Below are 19,693 nucleotides of genomic sequence, written 5' to 3' on the forward strand. Positions count from 1 at the left end.
CCAAAGTGGTACGTCTGTTACCTTCGAGGAGCCAGCGGTGGCTTTTTATTTTTACCTAGAAACTTGCACGTTGAGCTACGACGGCGGGGTCAACAGGGCGCAGCTGCGAATTAACCTTTCACTATCTATTCAAGATGCGGAGGCTCCTTGGAATCCGATGGACTGGTAAGAAGAGTGAGACCAGTGTGTCCTGTCTGACTGCCCCTTTTCTTGTCTCTTGGACTTCACGAAGTTCGTTAAGGGCCTCAAAATGCAGGGACGCAGCCGGAACCGGACAATGAGGCGGGAGACAAAGCCAGCTTCCGAGATGGCGCTGTCGGTGTAGAAGGGACGTGGGCAGAATCTGCCAACAAATAATGGATCCCGCCAGGGCCTATTCAGCCCCAGGTCCCACAGGAGTGGTGAATGGATGAGTAGCCAGTGAGGGAGCCCAGAATGAACCCGGCCTGTTGGCGAGTACCTCAGTCTCCTCTGCCCATGGCCCCAGCACCCAGGTCTCTGCCGGGAGCACAATCTTGAAAGACCTGGTTGAACTCTGCCCAGGTTAAAGAGGGCACAAGGACGAGGGCAGTGCCTGGACCCAGGTATGGATGGTTAGCATATTTTATGCTGATTTCCTCTTACTTATTTGGGGGATTGAACCCAGGACTTTCCAACTGAGCTGCATCCTCAGCCCTGTTTTGTTTTAAAATAGGGTCTTGCTAAGTCAACAGATTGTCCAGGTTGCAACTTGTGATCCTCCTGCCCCAGGCTCCCGGCGTGCTGGGATTACAGGTGTGCACCAACAGTTTCACTTTTTTTTTTTTGGTTCCGGGGATCAAACTTGAGTCCTTGAGCTTTTGAGGCAAGTGGGGGAACCACTGAGCTAGATCCCTGGCCCAACATTTTTATTTTTAAAAGTGACAGTATACTTTCTTCTCCCCCAACAAGCAGACTTTTAAAAATTAATAGAAGTGGCATTTGAACCTGGGATGTAAAACTGAATTGAGAACAAGGTCCCAGAGAGCCTTCTGGTAATCTTTGTCTACTGATTTACTAGAAGAGGGAGGAAAACATGAAAGCAAGGGGTAGAGAGGAAATTGTACTTGTTTTAAGACATTTCCATTTTCATACCTGTTGAGTATTTGTCCAGAAATGCATTGTAATCTCATTTTAAAATGTAAACAGAAATCAGTACGCACTACTCCTGGAGTCTGAATTGAGTGGTTTCTAGGGCTGTTTAAAAAGACTCAGCTGTGTGATGTTTTTGCGGCTCTGGTGTAGGCTGAGCCGGGCAGAGTAAAGCAGAAGTCATCTCCCCGAGCGTCTCCCACTTAGGCAGATTGGACATGTGGCTTACAGGGTGGTATGCGGAAGTCGAACACACAAAGTCACACCAACCTTGGCTGAAGTTATGGTGTCTTATCAGCTAGCTTACTTAGCTGCTGAGGTGGAAACTTTGACTGAAAGACTGATTTACATGTGGGCTGTGAGAACCTTACCTTCAGTGAAACTCATTTCACAGCACGCCAAAGAGAGCAGCTTGGCCAGAAGGTGAGGAGCTCCTGGGCAGCACACGACCACAGCTCGGGTTCCCGTCCTCCAGCCCCCAGCACCTTCCATTTCCCGTCAGTGTTCTCCTGCAGCATCATCTCTCCTCACTACTGCGTGGCCATGAAAACATTAATATGTCAACATCTAAAGCTGTACCCTCCACCCCCTCCAATCTTTCCCACTCCTTCCCTGCTGTATGTTTTCTTCCTTGGCACTTAGCACCATCTTACATACTATATATTTTATTACATGTTTTGTTTATTCTCTCCCTTTCCTAGCAGACAGTAAACTTCATGAGGCCAGGGCTTTTTGTTTACTGTTTTATCTCCAGCACTAAAACACCATGTGACAAATGGTAGGTGCTCAATAAATACCTGTAGAGTGAATGAATAACAGCAGCCCCATGCTCGAGCCCTCTTCCTACCTCTCAGTACAGTGTACTCCAAATTGTAACTATGAAATGGGTTGATTTTGTGAAAGGATTAAAGGTGAGGGGATATGGTTGTCCTCTTGGGAGTGTGCTGTGTAACCACAGAGAGCCTGAGAAGGGGCCTGTGTTTGGTTTAATGCTCTGCTGTCATCAACTCAAAATCCTTAAGAAATTTTTCTTTGAATATCTGTTTGGGACTAAAGTCCAGCAGGCTTACAGAGCACGCACATGAAGGAGGTGCATATAGTGTGAGTGTTCAATGACAGCCCTTCCCTCTGTGAATGCAGGGGGTGCTCATGATGCCCAGGAACAGACTTCCTTCCAGTGGGCCACGTATGGGGAGTACAATAGCACTCAAAGCAGGTCAAAGGAAAGTGTGTTGTGTGTATACCTGTCTTCATCACCTTCCCATTACTGGAACACAATATCCAATGCCCACAACTTAAAGGAGGAGAAGAGAGGTTTAGTTTGGTTCACAGTTTTTGAGGATTCAGTCCATAGTCAGCTGGCTCCAAGGCAGGAAGAGCACGGTGGAAAGGTCTAGTGGACGAAAGCTGCTCACATCATGGAGGTCAGGAAGCAGCAAGGAACCAGGGAGGGAGGTACATCCTTGGGTCACACCCGCAGTGATCCACCTCCAACCAAGCCCCACCTTCAAACAGCAAGTCAGCTATCATGCCCCATGATCCAGTCACCTCCAAAGCCCCACCTCTGAAAACATGAGGCTTTGAGGGGACACTTGCCATCCAAACTGCAATAACACTCAAGGAAGTAGGGCTTCAGACAGTCTGAAAGGCTGAGTGTTTGTTGTGTCCAAGATAGACCTGGCTTTGAACACAGAAGGAAGGAGGAAACTGGAACCCTATCCTGTCCTCTCTTACTCTTGTTCCTTCCCTGTATCAGCCAATGACTTAACATTGAAAATGAAGACACAGAAGGGATGGGACAGATAGGGAAATCATACTGCCCTTCCTTTCTGTCTGCGCTCACTGGTCAGTAAGCTAAAGGTAGGGCGTTAGTTGTCTGCCTTGAATTAAGATGTGAAATAAAATGAGTTAACCTAGTTTTGTGTAGCATTTCCACTGTTCTGTTAAGAATAAAAGACGTATGCATATAGCAAATCTGAAATGCAAAGTGTATAAAATGCTTTTATGTTTGAAAGCAGGCCTGGTGGCACAGGCCTGTAATCGCAGCAATCCCTGTAATCTAGGAGACTGAGGCAGGAGGATCACAATTTTGAACCCTACCTGAGTAACTTAGGGAGACCCTAAACATGGCTGGGGATGTAGCTCAGTGTGAAGGCCCTGGCTGTAATTCCCTGTACTGCAAAAATAAAAACAAAACAAGACAAACAAAAATTAACCAACCAAACAAAAACTCTCATATTCACATTTGAAGCTGGCATTATACAATGTAAAAATGAAGAGTAACACTCTAGCTAACAATTTTTAAGTTTTACTTTCCCTCTATTGAGAACAGCTTATTTAATGGTAAAGAAAAAATCATGACAGAGAGAGAGAGAGAGAGAGAGAGAGAGAGAGAGAGAGATTGGAAGAAAAAAAACTTTATATTTTAATGCATTTTTAATGGCTTTTTTTTCCTAGGTAAGCACTCTACCACTGGGCTACCGTCCCCAGCATTTAATTGCTCTTCTCTCCTGCTTTTTGAACATGAGATTCCAAACACTGGACCCTGCAAAACATGTAGCTGGCCCTGGTTTTCCTGGCTATGGTTGAATAATTCAATTCAGCCTGTCAAATTCTGGGGCTATGTTTCTAAAATAATATTTTAAGTATATGAACTTACTAACAGATTGTGTTCCAACTTATTTTATAAATCAGCAGCTTGAAACTTGGCACTTATTTTCCTGTAAGAACGCTGTTTGGAATAGTGGTTAGGTTTCCAAGCTAGCCTGCAAAATCTTACTGAGACTATACTGTAACTGATTGTCTTCAGTACACTCAAATCATTGTTATCCTAAAGTAGCTGAAGACCAGTTGTGCTACTGGGCACATCTTGCACTTTGAGGTTGCACTCTGCAGTTGGGCTGGACAGTGGGAAGACTGCTGGGTTCTGGCTGGTAAACTGGGAACACTGGAATGTACTCTGTGGGGCTGGAGCATTTAAAGGGTGTAGTGAGACTCCCCCGGCCCTTCTGCCTGGCTCTTTTTCTTGCCACAGGGACTGATGCTATTCCAGGGATGGCTGTTCCATCAGCTGGGAGCTCCTCCAGTGGATGACAGACAGCTGGGTCCCAGTGGGTCCCAGTAGATGGCTATATAGCATAAGCAAGAAACCAGTCTTCTTGTTTTAAGCCACTGAGGTTTGGGGCTATTCACCAGAGCAAAACTTAATCTTCTTGGATCAATAAATTCAAGTTCTTTGATTGCAAGCAATAGAAGCTAATGCTGGCTAATTAAAGCAAAGAGGGGTCTTTTGAATCCTTGCCAGCTCAGACTTGAAGGAAGGGCTGAACATCCGGGACTTAGGCATCAGAGCAGCTCCAGGACTCCTGGTTAGTCCTGCCTGGGCTGATATCAGCGTAATTCAGCTTGGGCCGCTTTCTGCTCCTGTGTTAATCTATGCTGAGTCAGGTTCCTGGGAGGGAGGATTAGACTGGCCAGGGGTGGGGACCTTGATGGACGGTCCCAGTAGGAAGTGTTTGCTTCCAAAGAGCAACGTAACTTGCACATCCACTCCCTGCAGCAGCTTGGGGAGGTGGAGAGAAAGCAGTGTAAAGCCAGCCATACTCCTGGAACATCATCTCATAGTTGGGGCCTGTGGCTTGGGGATACTGACACATATTTTGTGTCTGAATATTGTATTCGGTGGTTGCTATGGGCACCCCAATTTGCATAAGACTTCTCCCTCAGAGCTACCTTTTAGGTAGCTCTGGCTGCACAGCTTGGGTGTGTGTGGGAGGGGATGGTTGTGTGAAACTACTCAGTGCCCAGGCTTTACTGCTGAGATTCTGATTTAATAGTCCGGTGAGCCAGGATATCACAATTTATTAACAGCTCCTCCCCACCTGCACAAGCTGATATGCAGGTGGGGCTGAGTGGATCTCCTCACTCAGCCACGCCCAGCCACAGCACCTGGTCATTTAGGGCAGGGAGGGCTTTGTGTGGAGCTTCCCTTCCACAAGGTTTTACTGCCTATACAAAATTAAAAGTGCTTATTCTTTTTCTAGAAACTCAAGCTATCTTTTATGCAATGGCTTAGTCCAACTTTATTTACTGCAGTGCAGTTCTAGACTTCTGTTGGACCTTGAGACTGAACCACTTAACACTCACAGGTGGGGGAGGAGAACAACTGGAAAGATTTTAGGTTAGAGCTCGTTCATCCTCCGGTTGTTTCTCCCCCTACTGTGGCTGCCCTGTGACCTCTCTGAAGTCCCACTTACCCTTTAACCCCTGCTTAGAGAGAGAAAGGGACAGACCAGAGTACTGCAGATGTAGATCCCCATGGCACATGCATGGTCCAGCTGCACTCCTGGCTCCCAGAGTGGAGGCCTTGCAGGAGTGAGACGTGCTCTTTCAGTGGCTTGTGCCAACTTCCCTTTGCAGAGCAGTCACAGCATTAGCTGGAGGTGTGAGACACCATGTGAGGAGGGACTTGTTTTATTTTTGAGCTGCAATTATCACAAGATCTGTCCGTGTGGAACTGCTTCCTCTCTTTCATCCTGACTTAGGGTGTCTCATGTCAGTGCCATTGTGTGTCCCCCTTACACCCCCTGTTATCTACCAAGTGAAGAAATGGTCGCTTCAGCTTTGGCCAGTCATCCCAGACACACACCTGGGGGTTCTTTGCAAGTTGTAGGTGGAGACATTTGCAGACACATTCGCTTGGCAGAGGGCCTCTGTTGTGGGGAGGAGGAAGTGTAACCCCAGACAGCCGAGTCCCTTCCGTGTGACTCAGGCTGCCACCTGCCACCAGCCAGCTGGAGGGGATGGGAAGCAAACCATCCTTCTTTGAGGAGAAGCCAGGCCACAGTAACCCTGCTTCGGCTTTATTTTGCTGTCATACTCCAGGGCTCACTGGCCACTGTGGTAGCCCAGGAGGCCACAGTGGATAAGCTCACACACCCCAGCGTCCCCCTTTCTCTTTGTTCATTTGGCCTTTCATGGATGTTCTTGACATTCTCACAAACCCCAGCCAGCTCTCCGAGTTTCTTTTCATTCTGTCTCAGTTTTTCTTTTATTACACGAGGGAGATACCATTGGTCTTAACATTCTGAGTTTTTATACATTTTCATAAAAATGATGAAAGAATAGTTGATATCATCTGACTTTTCCAAGGGAAAAATTTCACAGGAAAGAGTTTGAACCCTCTCTATAAAAATCAGTACAAATTTGTCTATAGAAATTGGGAATATGGCTTTTAACAGGGAAGCAGCATCACATATAAACAGAGCTTTGACTAGATATAGCAAGACTTCTTACTCCAACACTAACTTGTGGGAACTGGGGGTCTCTGTGTGAATGATGGTTGATCTTGGCTGTCAGTTAGACGGCGTAGAGATGCCTAAGGAATCAGTAAAGTACACTTCTGGGTGTGTCTGTGATGGAGTTTCACAGATGACTGGCATACATACGGATCAGTGAACTAAGGTGGGGAAGACCCATCATGAAGGTAAAAGGTGTGTCCAATAGGCTGGGGCCCAGATGGGACAAAAAAACAGAAGGAAGGGGAAGCACATGGGCATGCTAGCTCGACTTGAGCAGGTGCATTTCTTGCCACTGCCATTACCTGTAGACATTAGAGTCCAGCTTCCTCAGCCCTTCAATGCTGACTCACACCAGCGACTCTCAGGGAGCTTCCAGGCGTCAGCCTCAGACTGGGGCTGCTTCCAGCTTCTTGGACTGAGCATCTACTAGTTCCCCACCTCTGTAGCCTCCATCCTCTGATCCTGTAAGCCAGTCTAACCAACCCCCTCTTGTACACACACTCTACTGGTGCTGCTCCCCTGGAGGATCCCGACTAATACACTGTGCTAATCTACCTGGGAACTAGGAACTTAGGCGGCTTAGTAGTTAGGAACATGGGCCTGGAGTCACACTGACCTGGATCAAAGAGTTGGTTCTGCCGGGTTATGAGCCATGTGAACTTGCATGGATTATTTGGCCTTGGTTCCTTCATCTACAAAATGGGGACTTAGGAGCTTGCTGGATGGGCTGGAGATTTAGCTCAGTGGTTCCACTGCCTGCCTCGCAAGCGTAAGGACCCGGGTTCAATCTCTGGTACCAGAAAAAAAAAAAAAAAGAAAGAGTTTGCTGGAGATACTTAACCTCTTTACATGCTTGGCTCCCTCAGGTGTAAACTGTAGGAGGCCTCTTTTCTCTCCTGACTCTCACACAAACACACTCAGGCATCTCCATCCTAAACGTTTAAGAAAGACATCAGCAAGTGAACTCCTCCCTGATCTTTGTCCTTCTCTAGCTTCTTTCCGTCTCTCCTTATCCCTTCTGTCTAAGCATGGGAGCAGAGCAGATATTTCTGATTTCCTGAGTTCCATCAAAGACATTGTAGTTTTTCATACTTTTATTATTTCTAAAATTGGACTACATCATGTGTCTTGATACAACTTTATCTATAGACCCTGAAATTAGAGTTTCATGAAATTTCTCTTTCAAATTTTATTCAACCATCTGAAAAAGGAAAACTCACCCTTGGCTCGTGGGCCACACAGAAGTGCACTTAGCGCAGTTAGTTGTCAGTTCCTGGCTGGGTCTTTCACTCCTAATGACAGGAACTTGCCAACAGCTCTGTCTGCAGGAGGACTTGACTTGGCATTGTCTGCTTAGTCCATCTCACCTCTCTGAGTCCTTTGCTTAGATGACACCTTGAATTAGTAACTGTAACTTAAATTTTGAATCTTAATTACTACTTAATGTCTTCAGAAAGGTCACGCAATGGTGTGGCATAAAATGAAATTTCAGAAATGGGCTTGCGTGTGTCACACAATGGAATTGACTGCAGTAGAAATGGCCAAATCTTAGGATAGATCTAGATCCTAGAATTTTCAGAATTTGTAAAGTTTGGAGAGTTTGCCAAAAGCTTCTGGTTGACTTTAAGAAGTCATTTTATTGCCATAATGTGGCACTGAAGAAAAAAAGGAATTTCTTTGAGTTCAAACGAAAGAAGAGACTTTCCAGAGGAAATGCAAAACACAGACAAACCTAGGTTTCCTCCCCAGGCCTTGAACTCTTTGGTCAATTTTGAAAGTGTTGCTGAGGTCGGGTGCATAAGTCCTGGCTATGAGAACAGTATGTCACTGTGGTTGCTTTCAATAGCTGCAGAAGGCCAAATGTTATTCCTAAGGATTTTCAGATGCTAAATATCAATCAGGCTTGGACTTAAAGGTTGGTTTTGATTCTAAAGAAGAAAGTGATCTACTAATGTGTATATAAATGGATTCTGTTGACAGTTGAGCCCAGAAGATTTTTAGGGCAGTGAACTACTCCGTGTGACACTATCATGGTGGCTACATGTCACTGTACATTTGTCCAGACCCACAGGATGTATAAAACCGGGGTCGGGGGGACACCTCTATTCTAAACTAAACACTTTGAGTAATAAGGCTGTCAGTGTAGGGTCATCAGTGGAGACAAATATATGACTCCAGTGAAGCCATGCATGTGTGGAGAGATAAGGGAAGTCTGTATACCTTCCTCTCACTTTTGGTGTGAACATAAAACTATCTTAGAAATGTGACATTTTTAAAAAGAACATGCAATTTTAACAGGGTCCGGAGTAGTGTAAGAAGATTGAGGTGCTTGGAATGCGAACATAGGGAGGATCATTTTCAGGGTTGTGCCACTGTTGGGCTAAATTGCTGAGAAACCCATGGCGAGTCTTATGCCACATGGTGTCTTAGATTCAAGGATGCACAGTGGCTGCCGTTCCCCCGGGGGTGGGGTCCTGGCTTCTTACCAGTCTTCCTGGCCTGGCAGCCTCAGTGTGTCCTTCCAGCCTGGGCACCAGCTCCTCTGGGAAGCTGCCAGGTAGGGAACCTTCCACCTTTTGCAAATCTTTCTATAGATCCTATATCAGTGTAATTGTGTTTTAAAGTCTCTTTCTCTTAGAGTGTGAGTTCCTTGGAAAGAAAAAACTGTGTCGTATCTTTTCTTCCTCTTCCTCTTCCTCCTCTTCTCCTTCTCCTTCTCCTTCTTCTTGTTTGAGACAGGGTCTCACTATATAGCCCAGGCTGGCCTTCAATTCTTGGCGATCCTCTTGCCTCAGCCCCTGAGCTCTGGGATTTCAGGCGTGCGCCACCACTCGCAGCACCTGTTGTATCTTTGCAGCTAAACCAATGGCAAAAGACTGACAAGTTTTGACGTCCTTTAAGGATGGAAAGAAGAATGGATTCTTTTGCTGAGTGGTTAGTTTTTCTTTTTTAACTATTGGTGCAGTCACATAGTGGGCCAATAAAATATCTTCAGAAGTCTGAGTGCCTCCCAGTCCAACCCTTGCCTCTGCCTTCAGTTGAAGGCTAACTTGATCATCTGGATAAAAGAAATCCAAAAAGTTTTTTTTTAAATGACTCATAGCTCAAGCATTTAAAAAGAAAAACATCTCAAGGAAGTTGAAATGTATGCATGCTTCAGAAACTTTGGAAGAAAGATGTCAATACCTCCGTCTGGGTGCATGTGTGAGGGCCCAGGTCTGCTGTGTGTAGCTACGACTGTTTACAGTCCCTCTTGTCCCACTCACTCTCTGATGGGGATTTTCTATAGAAGTGGCACTTCCTAGTTTTACTGAGATCCTCAAACAAATTGCTTGCTTTTGTAATAGCAAAGACATGGTTTATACCTGACTGTAGTTTACACTTGATCTTAGCCAAAAGACCGAGAAGCAATGCCTGACTGCAAAACAGTGTTCAGAGCAAATAGTCAACGCCATCTTGCCCCTTAGTAGCCATAGGATTTCCTGTTCGTTGTGTCCTGAGATTAGTTTGCTCTGGCTTTTTATGATCTGAGAAGTCCTGAGTTTGAAGCATAGTCAAATGTAATTCTATTTTCTGTAAATATGGATTTTTCAGTTTTAGATCATCAGGGTTGGGGCACAGACCACAAGGGGAAAGTGCTGATGCCTGAAGAGATTCACCAGGGGATAGAGAATGTAGAGCTCATGTCTCATTTCCCTTTCCAGTGAAAACTGCAAATATGTCTTTATCAGTCTCCTTTGGTGGTATATATTTAAAATAATTTATCATAAAAATAACATGTAGTTATTATAAAAAATAAAGGAAAGCTGGATGGATATTCTTGTGCATACCTGTAATCCCAGCACCCTGGGAAGCTGAGGCAGGAGGATTGCAAGCTTCAGCCCTGCTTGGACAACTTAGTGACTTAGTGAAGCCCTGAAATTAAAAAATTTATAAAAGGGTGAAGGATACAGCTCAATGCTAAGGCCCTGGTTTCAATCCCCAGTACAAAAAATAGAAAAGAAAAGAAAAGAACAACAACAAAACAGAAAGAAAAATAAAATAAAATAAAATCCATTAACGTACTTTAAAAATGTGTAAGTAAGTAATGCCCTCAATGTACTTTAAGAATGTACTATAACAAGGTTAAATTAATTTTAAGAATGCAGAGACAAAAAACGTTAGGAAGCCTATTCATATAATCAACCTTATATGAAAACCCCATGATCATTTTGATACTGAAAAGTCATATGAAAACCTATAGCATGACTCATATTAAAGTCAGAGAAAGACAAACATCACCATTATCATTATCTGAAGGCACTAGTTAATATAAGGAGTAAGATTATTAAACAAGGTATCTAAATATTAGAGAGAAGACAAGGTTATCTTCATTTGATGATGTTATCTTTTCCTACAAAGTGAATTATAAAAAAAGAAAAATACAGGGCCAGGGATTTAGCTTGGTGGTTCTGCCACCTGCTTCAGCAAGTGCAAGGTCCTGAGTTCAACCCCTGGTATCAAAAAAAAAAAAAGAAAGAAAGAAAAAAAAAACTTTTGGAAATAATGGTGTTCAGGAGAGTATACAGGTATGAAAACATATAAACATTCAATTCTTTTACATCAATACCCAGTTAGAAAATATAAAGGAAAGCATATTCTATCACAATAGCATCAACAAAAGAAAATAGTTAGACATACATATAATCAAAAACCAAATAAAATGTTTATGAAACCATCCTGAGAGAGCTAAGACTTGAATTCATGGAGAAACAAACCATGTCATTGGATGGGAGGATACAGTATTAACAAGAGCTACAGGCTCAAACTGACTTATAAATCCTGTGGGATTCCAAATGAATTCTCAAACTGCATGTGAGAAGGGGCAAGACTGTTCTGGAAGACACAAGTGAAAAGAAAGTACTCGCTCTCCTGCATTTTGAAAATTAAGTAATAGGGGCCTGGGGATTTAGCTCAGTGGTTCCGGTGCCTGCCTTGCAAGCACAAGGTCCTGAGTTCGATCCCTAGTACCCCCCCCAAATAAATAAATAAAATTAAGTAATAGGTACCAAGTGTGTCCGAAACTAATACAGAAACAGACAGGTCAATGGAACAAGACGATTTAGAAAGACGCAGCTGAGAATGTGAGTGAATTTAAATAAATATCAGAAGTTAGCTCATATGTATGATAAAGGGAATTTTTCAAGTCTCTGAATCAACTGTTAATACACAAACTATAAAGCTGGATCCTTATTCCTTATGTGAAAATAAATAGGAGATAATAAAATATTCAAATATGAAAACTCATAAAATACTAAAATACAAGTGAATATTTTTAGCCTTGAAGTGAAGACATGATACCAAAGAGAAAATACAAAGGAATATTTTATAGATTTGAAAACATAGATTTTATAAAATGCCTTTTCATATTGAGTAATAAAGTTGAAACAGAAATGAGAAACTATATGACACTGGTATGACATCTCTAATATAAAAGGAAATACACAAATGAATTTAACAAAGGTAAGTAATTAAATTAAAAAGTGCCCCAAAGATATAAAGAGGCAGTTGGGAAAGTTGTCAGAATCAAAATGGAGTCACTTGTGTCAAACTGTAACAAAATGGAGTTGGGAGACCGTGGGGGAGGAGTCCTTATGCATATTTTTCGTTGCTATAGTTTGGATGTGGTTTGAGTGTGTCCCTCATGTCTTCTGTCTGTTTCATCAGAAGCTAATTGCACAAGTGTACAAATTTGTATTTACTGATGCTGTATAAGAATTTTAAGTTTTTCCTGATTAAGCAATCATTTCCTTTGTGACTTTTTCCTGTTGCTTTTATGCTTTCCCTATCCAGAAGTAATATAAAACTCACTGATTTTTTGGCTTATTATTATTATTTTTTTAACATTTTAACAATTATCTGGAATGGTTTCTGTTTGTCTGGGTTTTTGCAGCACTGGGGATTGAACCCAGGACCTTGTGTATGCTCACCAAGCACTCTACTACTAAGCTACATCTCCAGCAGGAAGGATTTTTAAGTGTGTGGTGACATGGTGTGTTTTTTTTTGTATCAGGAATCGAACTTGGGACCTTGAGCTTTCGAGGCAGGTGGCGGAACCACGACACGGTATTTTAAATTCATATTTTTCCAAGTCCCCATTTCCTTATAGCCGTTTGTTAAATAATTCATCACTTCATCTTTGATTCAAGGTGCATCTTTTATTGTATGTCAAGTACTTTGTATGAGATACATTTCTGGGCTCTTCATTCCACTTTATTAATGTGTCTGCCTATGACTTGCTTCTACTTGCAATTTTACTTTAATAAATGTTAAAACGAAGACATACTGGTCATTAACAATTATTATTGTCTCCCTTAAATTTCTTGCTTATTCTTTCCAGTTTGGGTAGTTTCACCAAACAGTCCTGCAGAGTTTTGAATGGAATTAATGAAGCCATACATTGATTTGGGAAGACTGGTTTCTCATTTGCAGGGAAGGGAGTGCTTGGGTCTCCTGGCTCCACCGACCAGTGGCGAGGCCTGGGGCTGGAAAGCGGCCTCAACAGGAAGGTGAGCGCCAGAGCCAAGTCAGGCACTCACTAACCCTGGCTTGGATGGGGAACGAAAGGGCAGTCCTCGTGGGAATTTATAAACCAGTGGCACTGTGGGGCTCAGCTTATTTTGAAGCTTTAGTCCTGGCCCCAGGGGAAGTGACAAGTGTTCTGACACTGACATTTGGGTGAAGGGAGGGGAGAGCTGGCTGGAACTGGCGTCGTGTGCCCTGCTTCCCTGTCTCCCACAGGGACAAGCTGCCTTGGTAGGAGCCCCATGAGCCTCTGCGGGCTTCCCCAGAGCCGTGTGGAGCAGCAGGAAGCGTGCGGCCTCAGAATAAGGCAGATTTAGCTTTTACTTCTCTTGGCTGTGATCTGGGGCACACTTCTTTATGTCTCTGATCCTCATCTGAAACGTCGATAATGGTACTTACCTGATAGGACTGTTGTTCATGTTAAGTGAAATAGCAACATAAAGTAATGCTCGAAATTGTGGCCATGAGTAATTGTAATAAAATTATTGTTTGATTGTGGTGGTGAAGATTACAAGAAAGAGTGGATGTAAAATGAGTTATTACCCCAAGCTGAATGTAATCACTATGTATTGCAAACATATAATAATACATTTTTTTTTTAAAAAAAAAAGCAATTTGAGTTTGTAATCCTGGGCGCAGTTTACTCATATTTGCCTCAGAGTAAACTATTCTCTTATTTTCCTTTAAAAATGTTGGGCATGTTGGTTCATGCTTATGATGCCAGCACTCAGGAGGCTGAGGCAGGAGGATTGCCATGAGTTTGAGGCTAGCCTGGACTATAGGGTGAGACCCTGTCTCAGAAACAAAACAAAACAAACAAACAAACAAAAAATCAAAACAAATTGAATTACCACAACGCCTGGCACCTGTGACCAACAGCATATTGTTGTTACTACTGAGGCTGTTATTGTGGGTGTAGTGTCCAGGTGTTCTACCTGATACCCTTGACCCCTAGGTACAAGGCACTAGTTGTGGGCCATGGAAGCAGATGCGGGGCTGTCTCTCACCTGCAGGCCTGGTGCCACTCACGGGAGCTCTGGGTCCGGCCCGCACACCTGTGCTATGGCTGTCGGAGCTGCAGCTTCCTCTGGCATCAGCCTTCCTTGGCCTCAAGGATGTACAGATCCCCCCAGTGGAGGGCCAAGCCCAGCCTTCCCTTGCTCCGGATCCCCCGGCCCACTTCAGAGTAGGGAAAGGAAGCGGCTCCACATTCCAGTTCCACCCAATTTTTCCGAAGGGCGTCACAGTTGGCGATTCAGGCCACCCAGCAAGGCATCTTTCCCCTCACCTGTACGGGGTAAATATCACCTAACATTTGCTCTCTCCCAGGGCTGGATGAGGGCAAATGTAAGAATGTAGAGATGACATCTAATGTATGTTAGGTCCCAAACTAGGTGGCCAAACAGTACAGGATGCCCAGCTAAATTTGAATTTTAGATAAACAATGAGGGATTTTTAATATTTATATTTTGCGGTCCTGGGGATTGAACCTAGGACCTGGTACATGCTGGGCAAGTGCTCTACCACTGAGCTATATTCCCCTCGCCCTTTTAAAGTATTAAAACTTTTTAAAACAGAGTCTCTAAGTTGCCCAGGCTGGCCTTGAACTTGCAATCCTCCTGCCTCAGCTTACCAAGTAGCAGGAATTTGTAAATATAATTATATTCCAAATAGCCACAAGACATTCTTATCCTGAACAAATCATTTACTGTTTTGCTGAAATTCAAATTTAGCTGGAAATCCTATACTTACTTGAATTTGCTAAATCTGGCACCCCTGTTCCCCAAAACCATTATCCCCTTCCCTCCTTACTGTAAGTGTGAGTGTGTAACCCTGACCACCTCCCAGTTCACTGTGAGGATCTCGTTCATTCCCATGACTTCATTCAACCAACACAAGCTTCCTGGGCAGGTGAAGAAGGGGCACAGAGGCAGAGGAACAAATGCTGATGGACGTTTCTGGCTTGGGCTGCAGTTATGAAGCAGCCTGGAAGGGGTCAGGACTGCTGTGGTGTGAGCTGCTGGTGTTACGGTGGACACTCAGCTTCCGGGCCTCCTTTCAGACTGGAAACGCCAGGGGGACAGCATTTGATCCTTATCAGGAGCTTACTGTGGTGTCTGCCACCTTCTCCAGGCCTCCAGGAAGGGCTGCTGATTCAGGGAAGGCCTGGGTAGTACTCAGTTCAGGGGAGAAGCCAGGATTAGCACCTCCCTCCCTCACACCTGTCTCCCAGGGAGCTGCACTGAGGTCTGGCTCCCCTGAAGGCAGGAGCCTGTAGCCTGCCCCTGGGAGATGCCTTTCAGGGACTTAAGGGACAGGGCAGATGGCAGCTGTGGTCCCCAACTTCAGTCTCCCTTGGGTGCTGTGTCTGCTGAGTCCCCGAGTCAAAGAGAGGGACCTTGGAGCTTGTGCTGTCCATGCAAAATCCTCCCTTGTCGTGCTGCCTGCTGAAGCCAAGGAAAGCCTCAGCTCGAAGCTGTGGTCGAAGGGTAAAGCCACCCCCTCACCCGAGGGGCCAGTGGAGGAGAGCAGATGGGTGCTGTGGAATCTCCCTCTGCCTTCTTGGGGTGCTCAGAGTGCAGGATAAGGACCTGGCAGAGCCCTGGTCGTCGGCAGGAGGGCAGAGAGTACTGAGCTTAAAGGTTTCTGCAAACTCATATCAGGTCAGGCAGCTTGCAGGGGGATGGCTGAGTAGCACTCACCTGAGAGAGGAAAAGAGGCCACACAGTATGGGCCTGGAGTCAGCGCTGGCGTGGACACCACGCTGGCATCGCTGGACGCCCGGCTTCTCTCTGCAGATTCAGCACAATAACCAACCTTATGGGGCTGCTGGGAAGTAATGCAAGATGCTCTGGAAGAGCTTAGTCTAGCGCCTGGGAGTGATGAGCGAAAGGAAGGGCTGCTGTGAGCTGGTTTGACATGGTTTCCCTTGGCTGAGTGGAGATTCCCATGATGCTGTGCTTTGTGCAGATATCCTGGGATGAGTGGCAGACTGCCGCTCGCACTCCCCCTGCCTGGCCTCCAAGAAGTTCATGTGTGTGCATGGGTGCATTCGTGCATGCGTGCGTGCATGTGTGTGTGCATGCGTGTGGGGTATGGAGGGGGTGCGATTCCCTCACAGGCTCACCTCAGACTCACCCCATCTCTATAAGCTGAAGAACCTGTTCTTGCAGAATAACAACTAGTAGGCACACCCAAAGACGAAGCCAGAGGAATTTTGTTACACCTGGGAAGGACCAATGATTAAGTTAATGATGGGTCTGTCCTTAGTCCCAGAGGACTCTGCATCAGTGTGATGCAGGGACTAACTGGTAACCACTCCTCCTGGTCTCTCTGCATGTAGACACCCAGAAAAGCTACCCCAAAGCTGACATTCTTCTTAGAAGCGGAAATAAAGGAAATGACAGTTTTGGGGTGCAGTAAGGTCCCAGGTGCTGTGTAAACACCACTTCCTTTAATCTTCATAAAAAGCCTACACTATAGAAAGTTTTTATCAGTTCACAGGAACGGACGCCCAGAGGTGCCACACAACCCTGCAGCCGCCTTCTGGAGATATGAGCGGGCTTCCAGCCACTGCTCTGGCCTCCGTGCCCACGGCAGACCTTGCTGCACTGTGGCTGTGACACTCTCCCTGGGTCAGGAGGCCGCCTCTGCACTCATCCAGGCCCACCTGGCCATGGCCCAGCTGCAGGGCGTGCTATGGCCTGAAAGTTTGTGTCACCCGCAACCCCAAGGTGATGCTGTATTAGGAGGTGGTTAGCGCACAGGGGCACAGTCCTCAGGGATGCAATTGGTGCTCTTACAAAGGAGGCTCCAGGAACCCCCGCACCCTTCAGTGTGTGAGGACACAGCAAGAAGGCACCAGCTATGGACCAGAAATCGGCAGCCATTGGAGACAGAACCTACTTGCCCCTGATCTTGGATTTCTAGCCTCCAGAGCCACAGGTAATAATTCTCCGCTGTTTATCAGCCACTCAGTCTATGGTATTTAGCAGCCTGAAAACACGGAGTGGGCAAGCCAAGCCCCTGGGCCCTCCTGGCACCACTCCAGCTGCCTCCCAATCGGCATCAACAGCTCTTCGTCTGTGTTGGGGCCCAGCTGCCCCCGCAGAATGCTGATGCCGGGTTCAGGGAGGCCAGGCAAGGTGCATGCCACACAGGCTGCAGCTGTGGCTCCTGGGAAGGCCTATCATAGACATGGAGAATGTTCTCACCTGAGGTTCTTACATTTGAGTCAACCATTGTCTTCTGCTCTGTTAAAACACGAGTGCCTGTGGGGTCAGTCATAAGTGTACTGTGTTGTGAACCTAATTTCTGATCACTGTTTTCTTTGTCTAGCCAGATAGGCAAGACTTTCCAGTTGCCTGGCTGGTACCCAGTGCTTAGAACAATAGGTGATTGCCCTTGCCACACCCCTCCCCAAAACACACACACACACACACACACACACACACACACACACACTTCAGAGAAGTTCTAGATCATCCGTGCAGAACTTGCTATGAAGTGTCCAAACTGGCCCCGCAGCTCCCAGTCTTGGCACAGTACCTCACCTTCAGCCTAGATCTAAGAAATGACCAAAGATTGCTCAGATAGTTAAGGGTTTCTCTAATGAGAAAGAATGTGTAGGCCACCTCCAGGATCTGAGCTTTAAACTGCTTGTAGGGAGTGGCATACACTTCCCCAGTTGCTGGGCCAGGACCAGAACGTGTCCCTGGGGTCCAAGGCAACGGGACACCTTGTGATGTCGCTTGAGGGTCTTCAAAGCCCCCAGCCCAAGATTTCTGCCTACTGAGGAGATGAGAGCCCAGCAGACAGAGCCTCTTTGGGGTGTCCATTCGAGAGGAGCTGAGAAACTGTAGGAAGTTAGCTGATGGCATCACCCAGGTTGCTTGGGTCAGGGACTGGGGTACGATGGGGATCGCCAGCGAGATGGCTTCCTAAGGACCTACAAAAGGCCCCTTTGGGGGACAGGAAAGGAGGGTGCCTTAGACTCTTGCTGAATAACAGCCTCCCAAAGACATCTACATCCTAATCCCTGGAACTTGGGTAATGCTGTTTTCCCTGGAAAAGGGGGCTTGGCAGATGTGATTTAGAATCTTGAGATAAGGAAATTATGCTGGGTTATCCAGGTGGGCCCGGTGTGATCAGAAGGGTTGTTATTAGAGAAAAGATGTGGATGGAAACCAAAGCCAGAGATGACAGAAGATGCTATGCTGCTGGCTTTGAAGATAGAGGGCGGGCTCAGGAGCCAAGGATGGAAGTGGTTGGAAAAGCTGAAGAAGCCCAAGGAGAGGGCCTTTCCTCTAGTGCCTCCAGAGGGAGTGCAGCCCTGCCAGCCCGTTTTAGGGTTCTGACCTCCAGAGCTGTAAGAAAACAGTTGTTTGAAGCCTCTGACCTGGAAGCAATTTGTCCCAGCAGCCATAGGAAATGAATATGCCTTCCATGATCCAGAGGCCCTCAGATGCTAGAGCTTGCCAGATAAAACACAGGATGCTCAAATATTGCGAGTATTAGTCTATATATATTAGACTAATAAACTGTTCATTGTTTCCCTTACATTCAGATTTAACTGGGAAGGCTGGGCATATAGTTCAGTGGAAGGGCTTCTGTTTAGTTCTGAAAGAAAGAAAAAAGGGAAGGAAGGAAGAAGGGAAGGAAAAAGGAAGGAATCTATCTGGGCATCCCTTTTCTATTGGCTAAACCTGGTGACTCTAAGCTGGACAGGGGGAGAAAAACCTATCAGCTTATTACCAGGGTACCTGCAGCCTTTACTTTCCATCCCTCCCCCTGCCCAAACCTGGAGAGCCCGGAGCTGTGGGTGAATGTGGGAGGAGGAAGAGAACTGCAGGGAGGGAAGAGATGGACTGTGACCTTCGCCGTGCAGGTCTTGGCATCCTGGGTCAGACAAGAGGCTAAAAAGGGCTAGAAGATGGGAGTGACAGATGAAGGAGAGAGAGAGTGTGAACCTTGAACTGGATGATGGATTTAAGTTTTCTTTCATCTTGGCCTTGAACTCTTTAATATCTGAAATTAAAGGTCATTGGTTAATATCTCAAAGTGACCAAAATGTTTTGGGATCTTCTCAAGATGTTGTCCCATTTGGAGGTGAGAGAGCCCAGGGGACAAGTTTGAAAGCAGCAGTGGGAGGAAAGTAAAGACAATACTCAGGTACACAATGACAGTTCCACATGTCAATGAGCTGGTTACAAACTCTCCCCAGTCCCTCTTTCCTCTGCACCTATGATTTCTGGGAAGAATGGCACCCAATCCCAGGCCACAGTTGCACCAGCTTGCTTCTTTCTGTGCCAGGAAGATGGCTAGACATTGTGGGGAAAGGAGAAAGAAGGATAGGAAGGAAAGGAACGGTAGCAAAGGCAAACAGGGAAAGGAAGATACAGTGAGCTTGCAAAGTGATATGCCTGTGCCTCTGGGTAGGTTGCATGAAAATTTCCCAAAGCAGAGCTCTTGTCCAAATCCCAGGTGGCGACCACCAAATTGGCCGCAGGGAATAGGTTAGCTTGGACCTCTCTCTCCACCTGGCTTTCCTTGACATAAGCTGACCTGAACGGCTTCTGTCTGACTCACCCTCAGCCTGACCTATTTGTGGAATGCTTTCGCTACAAAAAAGCTAGAGATAAGTGCAGAGAATTATACATTTATAATCCTAACAGTGACAGGATTGCCAAACCCTCTCATTTGACCTGTTCTTTGCCCTG

At 45.7% G+C, this 19,693-nt stretch overlaps 1 long non-coding RNA gene across 1 annotated transcript in view; it reads left to right on the forward strand.

Annotated features, from left to right (window-relative positions):
* The window catches only part of LOC110350327 (uncharacterized), a 37,817-nt gene that overhangs the window by 3,209 nt on the left and 14,915 nt on the right, over positions 1-19,693 (forward strand). Inside the window, exons 3-6 of the long non-coding RNA XR_015442834.1 lie at positions 60-165; positions 12,463-12,515; positions 12,882-12,958; positions 13,191-16,919. This is a non-coding gene — a long non-coding RNA (uncharacterized LOC110350327). The remainder of the gene's footprint in view (positions 1-59; positions 166-12,462; positions 12,516-12,881; positions 12,959-13,190; positions 16,920-19,693) is intronic.

Source organism: Heterocephalus glaber, unplaced genomic scaffold (genome assembly GCF_053883595.1).
Source record: "Heterocephalus glaber isolate CG9 unplaced genomic scaffold, H.glaber_assembly_v1.0 deba00001555, whole genome shotgun sequence".
In the NCBI taxonomy this organism is placed as follows: Eukaryota; Metazoa; Chordata; class Mammalia; order Rodentia; family Bathyergidae; genus Heterocephalus; species Heterocephalus glaber.